Source organism: Triturus cristatus, chromosome 4_1, assembly GCF_964204655.1.
Source record: "Triturus cristatus chromosome 4_1, aTriCri1.1, whole genome shotgun sequence".
Taxonomy (NCBI): Eukaryota; Metazoa; Chordata; class Amphibia; order Caudata; family Salamandridae; genus Triturus; species Triturus cristatus.
Window position 1 is genome coordinate 979830485 of NC_140585.1, and position 14026 is coordinate 979844510.

The following is a 14026-nucleotide window of genomic DNA, read 5'->3' on the forward strand; positions in this document are numbered from 1 at the left end:
TTAACTCTGTCACGTGCAAAGACAAGGACATCGTCTTGGAAAACAGAAAGCCCATCGATCCCCTTCATAATATTGGACATGAGTCGCTGAAAAACTGAAGCAGTCGACGCAAACCCAAAAGGCATACAGACATACTGGAAGGTACCACAAGGGGAAACAAATGCAGTGAGGTGTCTTGACTCAGGAGCCAACTCTACCTGATGGTAGGCAGATCCTAAGTCTAATTGTGTAAAAATCTTCACATCTTTCAAACCTGCCAGCAGTTCATTGATATTGGGCAGAGGATGTGAATCCACCCAGATTTCTTTATTCAAGCAGCAGAGGTCAACACAGACCCTAAGCTCGCCGTTCTGCTTGTGTGCGACAACAAGTGGAGATAACCATAGGGAGGATTCAACTGGGTCAATTATTCCCTTGGCACATAAAGATCAAGTTCTTTTTTAAGATCCTGTCTGACATCAAAGGGAACATTTCTCAGCTTATGTTTGACAGGTCTGGCATCCTCTTTTACAATGATTTTGTGTTGGAAGTCCCTAATCTTTCCAAGCTCACCAGAAAACACAAGGGGAAATGTATTAATGAGATCTTCAAGCTCAGGATTGTCCCCAATAGCAAGGACCTGTTCAGTGGCCCCAGGTCTGAGCACCGTCCCAAATAAACCTTGGTGGAACCAGCCCAAAATGTTCAACCCTTTATGTGCAACGTACAACTTTCCAGCAATCCTCCTCCCCTTGAACTCCTAGATCTTCTCAATGTAACCGGACAGACTGATCTCTCGTCCATCGTAAGAGACAGCCTTACAATCAGGAGGTAGCAGGGGTCTATTCGGCCAGGTCGCATCAAATAGACTCAACGTGATCATAGAGATTCGAGCACCGGAATCCACAAGGAGCTTCAGTACACGATCTCCCACTAAAATGTCTACAAGGGGGTCAACAAACATCTCAGGATTACCAACTATGACTCCATTGTCTTGTACTACCACAATCATGTTACAGAGATCTTTAATGATGAAATCTTCACCATCCCCATGCATGCTTTCATCACCAACACATTTTACTGCAGAAGGTTGAGAGAGCATTTTCCCTTTTGCAGCCTGACAAACTTTGGCAAAGTGACCTGTTCTATTGCAAATCCTACAAGTCACGAACCTAGCCGGACACTTGGTATTCCCCATACGAGTCTTGCATCCACATCTAAAACAGACGTTACTCTGAGAAAAGAAAGCGTTCTGCTTATCTCCAAAACTGGAACGAGGTCTTTCAGAGGACTTGTTCTCCTTGTCTTTACTATCCTTCTCTTTTACTTTAACAGCAGAGACAGCCTCAGTGTTTTTGTTATCAAGCTCCTTTGCCGACAACTGTGAAGTCTCAATACTTTTTGCTACCTTGATGGTTTCATCCAGAGTATAATAATAATAATAATAATAATAGACACATTTGTAAAGTGCAAACAATCACCCGCAACGGTCTCTAGGCGCTGGGGGCCATCGAGAAGATTAAGCAAGCTATTGCCCAGAGTCACAAGGTGCGGGGCTAATCTGCTGCCGGCGATCGAGCCGTGATCCCCAGATTCCGGAGTAAGTTGCCCTGGCCGTGGCGCCACACCTCTTCCTAGTAGGATTACCCATGGAAAGAAGTTTTTGCTTGATAGTTTTATCTGTACAATGACAGATGAATTGATCACACACATGTTGTTCTGCAAAGTTTTCAAACTGACATTCTGCTACAAGCCTCCTCAGGGCTGTGATGTAGTTGTCGACGTCTTTCCCTGTGTTCTGTGTGCGTAAAAAGAATTTGTGGCAAAGAACAACTATGCTGGGCTGAACATCAAACCTAGTTTGGAGCCTCTTGACAGTGTCTTGAAATTCATCAAGGGCATTCTCCCCATCAATGATTGGAGGAGACATATGTTTCAAACTAGCCCTTCCCTCAAAACCTAATGAGTGTAGCAAAAGGTAATTCTTGCGTTCGGCTCTAAACCTGTTTGCACCCATTGCACCGAGGTAAGTCTCAAGCCCATCAAACTACTGTTTCCATTTGACGGGTGGCTCACCAGGTGTCTCTAAAAACGGAGGAGGAGGTGAAACAGTTTGCATCTTACACAACCTTAGGAGACAGACCTTTGTAGTGTCCAGAAAAGACAGAACAGTGACAGATGAAGAGAACCTGAAACTGCGTCAATTCAACTAAGGGCAATTGATGCTCAGCTACGAAATGCCTTTGAAGAGTGTGTTCCTTTTTACGCAAGTAGGACCTTGACCCCCTTGAATGAGAAAGACTTTGAGGAGAAAAAGTCTTAAAACAGTGTGTCTCTTACGCCCTAACAAATGTCAATAACAAGAATCCCTTAGAGAAAGTCTCTGTTTTCACTTTGTGCACAGCGCCATCAACAAAAGTCAATTAAATAACTCTTGACAGTACCTGTATACGCGTGCAATGGTTTGCTTGCCGCTCCTTTTGTTCTATTGTTGCAAGAATGTTGAGCGGTAGCACTATGACGCGCACAAAGACTACTCCGTGCGTTCCACCTCTGAAACGCAGACACTTCCAAATGCAACTGTGTCGCATGCGCAGGAAGAGCGCTTTGCGTTCCAGCAGTGACACGCAGACGCGCACGAACGTCGTCACGCGTCCTGACACCGCATACTTGAAAATAATATTGTTGCTGGAAAACATGTCTCCCAAATGCGTTCCAGCGTTCACTGACCTCTAATTTTTGCCCGCTGCTTTGCCATAAAATGTGCTCTGAGGATCTGCACATAATGAGAATCAGCACGTATTCTCCCGGATATGCAGATAAGGATCAGCCTTCACCCTGAGACATTTCTCATTGCCGAGATTGTAGTAAGTGAAATATTCTTGCCGATGGACACGGGTTCATGTTGATGGCCCAGCGCTCGTCGCCAACAAAGATGTGGTAATGTAGCAGGAACACCAGGTAAGTCGTTGTAAGATTTATTCAAGAAACAGCTGAGCCATCAAGCAAAGAAGCAGCAGAGATCCACAAAGACACCAAATGAAACAGCTGGAACTCCTGATACAGAACACTCACACAGTGAGGCTCTGAACCAGTGACATTCCAAACAAGCATAAGCTACTACAAAGACATCCACAGGTCAGGTCAACTGATTATAGAAAGGACAGATTGAACAGCCAAGATTTTAGGCTCCGTTTAAGAGCACCCTCGTCTTTGGTGGAGAGGGAGGGAGTTCCATCTGGAGGTGGAGAGGACTAAGAACAAAGAGCTGCCCCATTTCTTCCTCCTGGTTCTTGGCACAGCAGGCAACATGGCATCAGAGGATCGCAGAGTTCTCGTTGGTAGATAGAGCGTGAATCTGTTGGCCAGATGGCAGGGACTTGCCTTATATAGAAGGCTCTGTGAGCCCACACAAGCCCCTTGAAGTGCACTCTTTCACAGATTGGCAACCAGTGTAAATTCTTGAGGTGCAAGCGAACATGGTCATGTTTCTGGAGGTTGAGGAGAGGTAGGGTAGCGACATTCTGCACCAACTGAAGTCTTTTGAGTAGGTACGCTGGGATGCCCTAATACAGTGCACTGGCGTAATCCGGTTGTGAGGTTATTACCGAATGGATAGCTGTTTTCTAGCAGTGTGAGGGAAGCAAGAATAAAATCTTTTTTTATTTTTTTATCTTGAGAGTCCGAAACATGCACCTACCACACGGTCTACCTGGGCACGAAAGGATAGTGAATTATCCAATTTTACCCCAGTTAACGTGCGACTGTAACCGCGGTGGGGGGAGAATGAGCAGAATTGGGCCAGAAAGCACCACCCCATGATGCAGGGGGGATGCCAAAGGATAATACTGCAGTCTTACTGGAGTTGCATTGAAGATTGCTCTGGCCTATCCACAGAAATACTGCTGATAGACACGCCGCAAATCTTTCCTGTACGTTAGGAGTGTTAGTGTCCTAAGTGAGAAGTTTTTGCGTGTCGTCAGTGTAGGACACAATCTGTACCCCATACGATTCTATCAGAGCTGCTAGAAGAGACATGTACACATTAAATAGCATTGGACAGGGCAGAGCCTTGAGGGAAGCCAAATCTTAAAGATATTGGGTCAGATGTGAAAGGTGCCACTCAAACTGAGTGACTTCTGTCAGATAGAAAAGACCCTAACCAAGCCAAGGCTGCACCACCTATCCTAATGTTACTTAGTCGCTGCAGAAGAAAGGGATCGTAGACCATATAAACGCCGTCGATAGATCGTAAAGCCGGAGGGCCACCTGTTTCCCCTGGTGTACTGTTAGCTTGATGGTATCGGACACTTCAACCAGAGTTGTTTCCGTACTGTGTAAAGGGCGGAAACTCGACAGAGGGGTGCAGCAGCTGATTTGAGTCCAATATATGAACAGCTGGATGTTAATCAACTTCTCCAGAACTTTGGAGAAGGCTGGTAATATTGAAATGGGCCTATAGTTGGCCAGGATGGGTTTGTCTGCAGTGGACTTTTTCCAAACGTGGATTAAGCTTAGCTTTTTGCCAGCAGCTGGGAACAGGGGCTGAAAGTAGGGAGGAATTTAAGAGTGAGTTACGGGTGGGATCAGTTGCTACGCGATTGGCCGTGAGAATATGAGGAGGGCATATAATATGAGAGCACTTTTGGACACCTCGTAGGCTACCATTTATTATTGTGCTAATTTGAGGAGGCCTGGACTACTGAACTAGTTATGTCTGGGAATGCCTCACTAAACCTCTTCCGCAGAAAGCAATAGCACAGAAGCATGAGACAGTCTTCTTATTAGGACAAGGAAAACTGACTTCCATCATTACAATTCTGGCTCCCGTGCTTTGGTTGCTTGTCAACACGTGAGTAAACACCAGAGAAGTGTGCATTTTCCATAGAGGGTTTTAATTATTTCAGCCACCTTTCCTAAAATTCAACTGCAGTCACTCATCTGGAAACTTGTGCATCCAGTCTACAAGTTAAGGGCATTGCTCTTTGCAAAACCTTATTTGGTCAGGAACCCCAGGTGTGAAACCTCTTCTATTTAATGAGCTAGGTACTTCAAAAATATCAGCCTTTAGAGAAAGCCTTCAGGTATTGATGTTTCAAATAACGGCATAAGAAGTATATGTGCGCTGTATGCAAACGACAAAACATATTCTCAAACAAACATTTACTTCATATGCCACAAGTAAGCCAGTTGTGCAACCCCAACTCCCACAATTCATACTTATGCAGTGTCAAATGTGACAATGCATACACTTTCACATGTGCAAAGTAGGAAAACTGCTGTGCCCACCATACTCAACTGGTACCCGTGTTACCTCCACATACCCCTAGCACCCATAGGATTCTCTCTCTCACTGTTCCTTTACTACATACCTCTGGAACCCATCTGCCAAATCTACTATCATCCATAGTAGGCCTTACACTACACTCCTCATACCCATGCATCTTCTTACACATACTCTTTCTACCCATATGTTCTCAGAAGAAATTACTGCCTTCCGTGTACCCCTTGCAAATGATTCTGCTACAAATTCCCACTTCTCTGAAATTTTGCTCTCTCACACCCTCCATATGATGCTATTTACTTCCCATACCTCTGCCTCTCCGGTCTCACAGTCCTGACTAGACAGTGCTTTCAAGTGGTGGGTGTGGAAGAAAAGGGAGACCAATACATACCATATTTAAAAACCGGAAGACAGAGCACGTAGAAGATGACTCCCTGTTAATTTGTCGCTCATTAAGAACGTTATAAATTAAATATAAGTTGCCTCAAAAAATAGTGAGAATAGGGAATCAGTGAACTTTAGCGCCATCAAATAGGGAGTCCTGAACCTTGGACTTTGTATACAAAGGCACAGTCTTTGGACACTTCATGTAGGGCCAAGTTAAAAAAGTGTGACGTAATGACACAAATGATAGAACTTACTTATTCACAGAAAAAAAGAAATAAAAACAAGACATTTTTATAAAGCTGAGTAAACACTCCCAAATAAAGTTAAAAGCGCATGGTGTTATAATAAAAGTTAATGCCAGAACTGAAAAAACAATGACATACAAAATAGTACTGTAGGAAACAAAGATATCTGCAAGCAACAAAAATACAGTGAAATATGCCTCAACGTAAATGTATGGTGGGGTGCAAGTCCATCATAAAAGACTAAACACAACACTCATTAACATTTTATTAATAAAAAATAATTAAATGACCCTTCAAACTTATTCATCGGCTATATTTTTCTAATCAAGACTTACAAAATATACAGTGCTATTAACGGATTAACCAAAACAGACCTACCAGCATGGCGGGAGTGTTGTCGCGTGCACCTCTTCACTGGAGTTAGCTTGAAATTCTTCCGGCCGAGTTGGGACCACCAGCTCCCCCCTGCACGCTGCTACTGTACACTGACGAAATAATGCACAGGCTCTGCTAATGCGGAGGGAAAGCTTCAAAAACGCCCTTTGTGCCCAATGAACAAAGTCATCTTGTGTGGAGAGGGTTCCGTGACCTATTCCGAGAAGGAGAAAAAAATGCAGCGGACAAGCCAGTAAACAAGTTGCTCTCATTAAAATTACAATTCATACACGATCGCACCAGTTCTGATAGACTCAGCCTTCAGGGCGATAACAAAAGAAAGAGTTATTGGCAGGGGATTCACAGAAACATGAATGCAGCAAGTTCACAAGGCAGCTTTTGTGAGAATGTCGTGCATCTGTCATGACGAGGGATGCCTGAAATGTTGTGCTTCAATTAAGAGCCGAGTGGCAGCGTGGAGAAGCATATGTACAGTGTAAAAGCCCCATTACCCTTTGTCGTTATCGAAAGCCTCAACAAGACGCCCTGGTGGCAGGCAAATTAATTCATATTAAACCAGAACTAACAGATGTCGTCAGGAATTCCCTGGAAATGCCGACTAAACTTGTCGCGTTATGTAATGGGTGCCCTGGTAAGTGAATAGATCATCGCAAACACGGAGGGGGAAAAGTTAGAAACACTATTCTGAGAATGTTCGGGGGCGGCCAACATAGGCCCAGGAGCCAGAGGCACGAGAGATTTTCAGGATAAAATCACTGACAGTGTGTACGAGTCCAACAGAGCTAGATTAATTGTATATAAATGTATCTCATGTGCACATCCTAACAATTTGGTTCTGGACATCCTGGACCTATTTCAGACACCTATGAAAGTAATATTTCTCAGCAGGCATTACACAATGTTTCAGCTTTTATCTTGTCGTTGTATCTAAAAATAGGAATATATTGAATGTCCTCATAAAACTGGTGTCCAACGTTGGTTTGCGAGACGGTACCCTTGCTCGATTTTCAAGATAACCATAACTGGTTAAATTGCTTCCTTTCACATAAAATATATATACATTTATATCGTATGGACATCTCGAACACCTGGTACGTGTGCAGCCCCCATGGACCAACGCTGGACACCCCAGATGTACAGAATACACAAGCACGCACACAAATCACTCCGAGATGCTGCGGATGTCTAGAAGGTAGTGCGAGGATATAGGAGTGAAATATCTCCATGATCGAAAACACTTTCTGAAATGTTTCAAATAAGAAGGCTCTGTCCTGTTACTAAGAATTATTTTAACCATATGGCGTAATTAAATGAGGTATAGAACACAGAAAATTAGTTAATGGATTTTTTCCGGGAAAATAAATAAATGTGCTTTTAGATTAAGGTAACTGGAGGAGGAAGGCGCAAAGCAAAAGTAAGTACCCCCTAGTCACACAAGCAAACCGTTATCCCATGGATATTCCAAAATTGTCACCTAAAAATTAACTTTTCCCTTAAGGTGTCATGATATTACATATATAAAGATATTCCATCAATCTTCATTCCGCCAGCGTCTTAGTAGAGAAACAATAGAAAAAGTTGAACAAGATGCAAATGCATTTAATGATTTTCCGGTGCAGAGGGCAGTTCGGAAGCTGCTTACCCATTAAGGGAATGACCCCAGTCATGGCCACTAAACGCCCATCTATTCATGCACAAGATGAAACTTTGTGAAATATCCATCCTTTCCTGCCTCTTACAGTTCACCCCCATTCATAGACAACTTTGATGTATTCATTCAGATTCCTAAATTGTGCACCCAACGTTTAGTATACGACAAAATGCACCTACACAAGGCATTTCCCACTGGTTGTGTGTTATTCCACGTACAACTGCATCAAGGGCACCAAATTTACGATCAATAAATACATCATCAAGATAGGTTTATATTTGATGTTACCACTGCCTCAACAATACTACATCGCCATGCATCTACCTCGACTTTTTCATTTGGTTATTTTTTTTAAATTGTAATTGGAGCCTTCTTTTAAACTAAATGCTATGTTATTTAACTTAACACTAAGACATAAAACGTGAATTATTTGTAATTACATTTATTCAAACCTGAATTACAAGTCTATCAGCTAACCTTAATCAAGTGTACCTATATTATTTACCCGTATCCTGTCTTTGAATTAACACTTGCAATAAAAAATGCTATTTTTCCATTTTACTTTCATATCCTTCATCTAACCCTTACAGTAGACATTTCTTCAAATTTCAATAAATACGTCTACCAATATTAATCTAATATCTTTAATGTATGTCTGAGTCAAATTGTTTTCCTTATTTTGAAATGGAAATTAATTATAATCCCTCAAAATGTCCTGTAAATGGAAGTTTTGTATCTGGTGGTGTGGGAGCAGGGGGAAACCACTTCAATCGCCCCTCCCTTTTCGAGCCATTTGCATTCTTTTAAATAAGTTGGTCGTAATCTTTGATAATGTTATTTTAACAAACCCTTAACCTTCATTTAATTGCAGTAGTATTCTTAGTCTCGAATGCCTTTGATGTAGTCATTTGATACAAAGAAGGGGGCAAGCCTTACAACAGTATTGTGCATCTCGATTGTTTCCTCTCACTGAGTTCTGGATGTCAGAGAAGTAAGAGGAATTAATAGGCTGCTATGCTCAGTAACACCTGGCTTAACTAGCTCTGGACCATTAGTGGTTAAACCTGCTGTGAAGATGTGTTCTAAAGGTCAAGGAACACAATTACACACCTGAAATATATAGAAGTAGGTGGAAAAGGATGATCTTTTTGTTAATATTTAGGCTCTTTATGAACATGTGGGCATCTTTGCAACCTAGTGGCACTTCAACATGTGGTGGTAAATGAGAGTGTTGTGCACTGTTGCTGCTCGAGACCTTGAGGGCATAATGTCATCAGGAAGCTAGTGGGTTATCCCATGTAACAGATGGTGAGTGTCCTGGCCAGGTACAAGTCTGGAGAACGCCTGTTGAATTGTTTTTGGACATCAGCTGATGGATGTATTCCATGCAGTTTAGGTATTGATGATGCAAAAAGCAAACTATATGGCAAAGGTGGCATTAGCTGCTGATCAGCACCATCGCCGCTTAATATCATGAGGAATTGATGGGTAGATCCCTGGCTCTAGGAAAGTAAAACCACAAAAGCACATCATACTTCCAAGTTGAATAAGGTCTCCTCCAGTGAGCAGGCACATGGATCTCCTCAGACAAATGGAATTCTAAAATAACCTTTGGGAAAAAGCCCGGGAAGATACTCAGGACCACCTTGCCAGGGTAGAATATAATGACTGGCTCTAACGTGTGAAGGGCTCGAGGCTAACTTAAGCACCTCGCAATGTTATGCCCACCAATAAGGAAGTGTTCTTGAAGAACAGTTTTATATTCAACAAGGTTAAAGGCTCAAACGTTTTATGTGGCTCCCTGGCTAGGACAATTTTATGGTCAATGATATCATTGAAAACGATGTATCAGGCCTGACATGTGTCTTTTGACAACTTCATCGGCGGTGCAGAAATACCTCTCAGGCGTCTACTAATAGCTCTTTATAGGAACAATTTGTCCACCTGCACATATTACCACAAAAGTCAACCAAGCAAGTGAGGAAACTGATCACTTTTGGAATGGCCCAACAGTACCCTTCCCAGGACTTATTTCCCATACAGACCTCTGATGGAAGCTTTCTGCGCACCCAGCAGGGCATCCAGGTCCACAGTGAAAATGACCAGGTGAGCAAATGCTAACTCCTCTGAACCATATGCTCAAATTAATCAAGATAAGGGGGTGATGCTATCTTCTCCCTCACTTCTCCATGCCAGTAGGTCTAGCCTCTGGGTCTTGTTAATGTTGTTCTTCTAAAGTAGATGTAACAGGTCCAGTAGAATAAACTGCAGACGTTATGCTGGTGTAAGTAGGGTCCCAAACATTTGAGCCTGTGCATGGCCTCATAAAAAAGAGGGGAGGAATATGTAATGCCACTGCCGTTTTACACCAGTCTATACTCAAATGCATCCATGCATGCTGCTCATTCTGCATTCCGTCCATCAATTGTGTGTCTTTTGCTTTCTTGCCCCAAGTGCGCCAGGTATGCCTAGACGTGGGTCCTGGGCTCACTGTGCCACTGGAATCAAGCTATCCTGGCTGAAGATGGGTGAAACCCCGAAACTGGTCGTAGGATGCTTGTTTCCGGTCCAGGGAGGACCTGGCTTGGCAGTTCGGGCTGGACTGTTCCCATGAGGCACAGGGTCAAGACTGATTTGCAAATGGCCATGTCTAAACTGGGTTGGCATGGTGAGCAAAAGAATGATGGATTTAACCCAGATCTCTTGACTGGGGGTGAATGTTTGGTTTGTTCTGCATTCTGTCCATCAATTGTGTGTCTTTTGCTCATTCAGGAGGCAGCCTGCTGCATCTAAAATTCAGATGGATGATAAAGGTGTCTACAAATGATCGAGATCATGCTTGAAGATAGAGTAAAGAACTTGCTGGTGGAATTCCCTCTCACGTGGAATAGAGATACCTGCTGACTCTGTCTTCTCGGATATTATCAACCACAGCAAAGTAGATCATAAAAAGGATGCTGTGCTCATTTGCACAGCTCTGTCAGCGAGCAGAGATGTGGGGAGTGTGTGCTCCTTGCTCGCTCACCTAGAAGAGGCCCACTGTTCTGCCCATTTTTGTTATCACTGCTCTACATCTCATAACCTTGAGGAAGGCTATAAGTGCTACAAAGATTGACTTCAAGTCCAACACAATTATGTGCAGAGTAGATTTTGATCTGACCCACAAGGCACTGATCCACATGTTCTCATAGTGACTACCTCTGAGAAATCCAGTTCGGAAGGTCACTAGGCCTCACTTATGTAAGTGAGGGGTGTGGGGGGGGGGGGGTCTCTCTTGGTGTCCTGGGGCCTCTGTACTCTGGACCATAAAACTGGGGACCAAGTACTCCTTTTAGTACTTTACACTCAGAGTAACTAGGTAGAGTAGACCAAGGCTAACTAAGGGAGGTGTTGTGGGCTAGAAATGCAGAACTCATCAATACACAATAATAACACTCAATAAATCAATGCCCATGTGTTGCTTTCCCTTTAAAGCCGCCACTGCCCATGTGTTGCTTTCCCTTTAAAGCCGCCACTGTGCTAAAGGTTTCCACACCTTTACAGGTAACAACTTCAAGTTAAACAAATATTTTTTTAAGAGGGTGAGTGATGTCTTTCAAGAGGTTTCTGCAGCAGGGAAATCTCGTGAGAGGTCCAGGAGAAAAACGAGGGTATATGCGGCAGCTGTGGACAAGTTGTTAATTAGGATATTTTGGTTCATGCTTTTGCAGCGCTGGTGGTGTTCTGCTTATGGTGGTGGTGCCCAGTCACCAATGCAAGCTTTTAGGGGCCTCCCGATTCACAGAATTCCAGGGGGGTTTCCTTCAGCCTCTGGCATTACCGTTTCTTTCTCGTTAGCAGAAACGTAGCTACAGGTGCCTGGGCTCTGCATCCTTCCCATCACTGAGGGTCTCATGAACTCTTCTGCAGCACTCTCAAGATCCTCCATGGCAGACTAATCTCCTCGCATTCACTTCTGCGTCACTCAAGCTTAGCACCAGTTGCAGGATGACTGTTGTGACACAAGAACATGTAGTGCCACTCCTGAGGCACAACAATAAGAATAGCACAAAAGAGGTCTAGGGAATCCCCTGATTCAGGATTCACAGTAAGTGTCACCAGCCAACTAGACAGTCCACAAAGTCGACTGCACAAGTCAAGAGTGGATACAACCTTAAATTAAAGATAAAGGCCCGTCAGCTATGTCTGTCATTCCTCTGATGCTCCAGGCAGTGCTTTAAGTGGGAAAAAAAACTGGGGGTGCTCTAAAAGGGGCGTGGTTAATGTCTTGAAGGGGCGTGGCCTATCCGAGTAGGGGCGTGGTCTAAATCAAAATAACTAGCACTGTGTGCTTAAGAAAATCATGAGTACCGGCACTTCTCCGTGTTCTCCCATTGAGTACCGGGACTTCTCCTTGTGTTAAGAGAGTACCGGTACTCCTAGTGGCATGCTGTGGTCAGTCTCTAGGTTATGGGTGCTTGACAGTTAATGTCGAGTGGATTCCGGCGCTAGGTTGCGGCTGCAGCCCTACACTCCGAGCCGGCATTTGATAAGATAGCGCCTTAGGCGGAGAGAAATTTGGCGCCCTTGCTAATAGAGACTGAAATGCGGCGCAGGGGGTCCTTTTTGAGTTGAGCTAAGCAGTGACTGCCCCCTGAACCCAAACGCCTCGGGACCTCCCCAGCTCACCTAAATCACCGATAGTTTAGCTGCCTCACGGTGATGGGTCTGTTGGTGTGTGTATCAGCAGGGGTGAGACGGTGAAAGGAGCGCGAAGAAACGGACAATGAGGTGTTAAAACAGGCCGGCCCTGCTCACACCCTGACAGCGCAACAGGACAGGAAGACACCTGTGTTTTTCTAAGCTAGAGGTCTCGACATTGGAACTGTCGCGCTGTGAGTTATAGGGAAAGTTTGCAGAACCGTTGTCTGTCAGAGTGCCTTGAAGAAAAAAAAAAGTCTGCTTTCGCGTAAAACTTCTGCTTCTCATGTTAATGCCCTCGGGCTAAGTTCACGCTATATATAGTTACAACAAACGCTAATTACACCCTGCAGCTATGGGCAGAACTTGGCCAAAGGCACTTTGAACATTGAAGAAGAAAATGCTGATAGTGTACAAGGCTGCCTTGAAGCCACGCCCCCAGACACGCACCTCCCAGGCTCACCCCTATCAATTTGGTGAGTGCCGGCACTTCTCTTTTTCCATTTAAAGCACTGCCTAACAGTGCTGCAACAGTGGGCAGAGTCTGAGCACCGGCAGTTTTTTTTTGGGCCCTCAAAACGGGTCCGAAAAAAAAAAATAAATAAAGAACGGACTACCTTTAGTAGCCACGAAAATAGAGCCCGATAGAGACCCGTTTCGAGGGCCCCAAAAAAAAACTGCCGGTGCTCAGACCCGGACAGACCCGGCCCACTTAAAGCCCTGGCTCCAGGCCACTTCTCAACTTTCGGAGCCTGAAAGAGACTTCTGAAGGGAGGTGGAATTTCCGGTCATTGGTGGTGCACCTACCCAACTTAGCGGTGCTAGTCATCGCCACCTGTCAGGAATTGCAAGGGCACTGTGCCAAAAACTGGAGAAATCGTGCAATACGACTATAGTCTCTTCTTCAATGTCACTGCTGCACATGTATGAGAAGTTCTCATTTGCAGGGAAACTTAAAACACAATTTATACATGCAGTGCACAGTGAAAATAGATTTCCAATTCAATCATACCAATTTAGACTGAGCAACATTGCTACCTTTGCAAAGATGCCAGAGTAAGTCAGACAATAGTCCAACAGACTTGGTCAGTCGGCATGTGTGCATGCTGGCTAAAACCGTGTATCAAATGTATGGCATTTCATGACAGCGAACATGTTTAACTGATGTGACACAGTTCGGTGCACAATCATCAGGACTAAAAGAATATAGGCTTGGAGTACCTGGACATCAATAGACTCACTGATCCTGAGGAAGTCTTGGTGCCTTGGAGATAAATATTTTCTCAGTTGATATCCCAAACCACTGGATATTAAGATGATATTCAGAAAATATATTACTATCATTCCAAGTAGGAGTAGCGTACTTGCAATTCAGGGTCAACCATACCATAGAGACCTACCAAC

The 14026-nt window shown here is 44.0% G+C and overlaps 1 protein-coding gene across 3 annotated transcripts in view; it reads right to left on the bottom strand.

Moving 5' to 3' along the window:
* Positions 1–14026, bottom strand: part of GAS2L3 (growth arrest specific 2 like 3) — a 242004-nt gene that overhangs the window by 186992 nt on the left and 40986 nt on the right. For all 3 annotated transcript variants that reach the window (XM_085653891.1, XM_085653890.1, XM_085653892.1), the window contains exon 2: positions 6274–6484. The gene's annotated coding sequence lies outside the window, so the exon portion shown is untranslated. The remainder of the gene's footprint in view (positions 1–6273; positions 6485–14026) is intronic.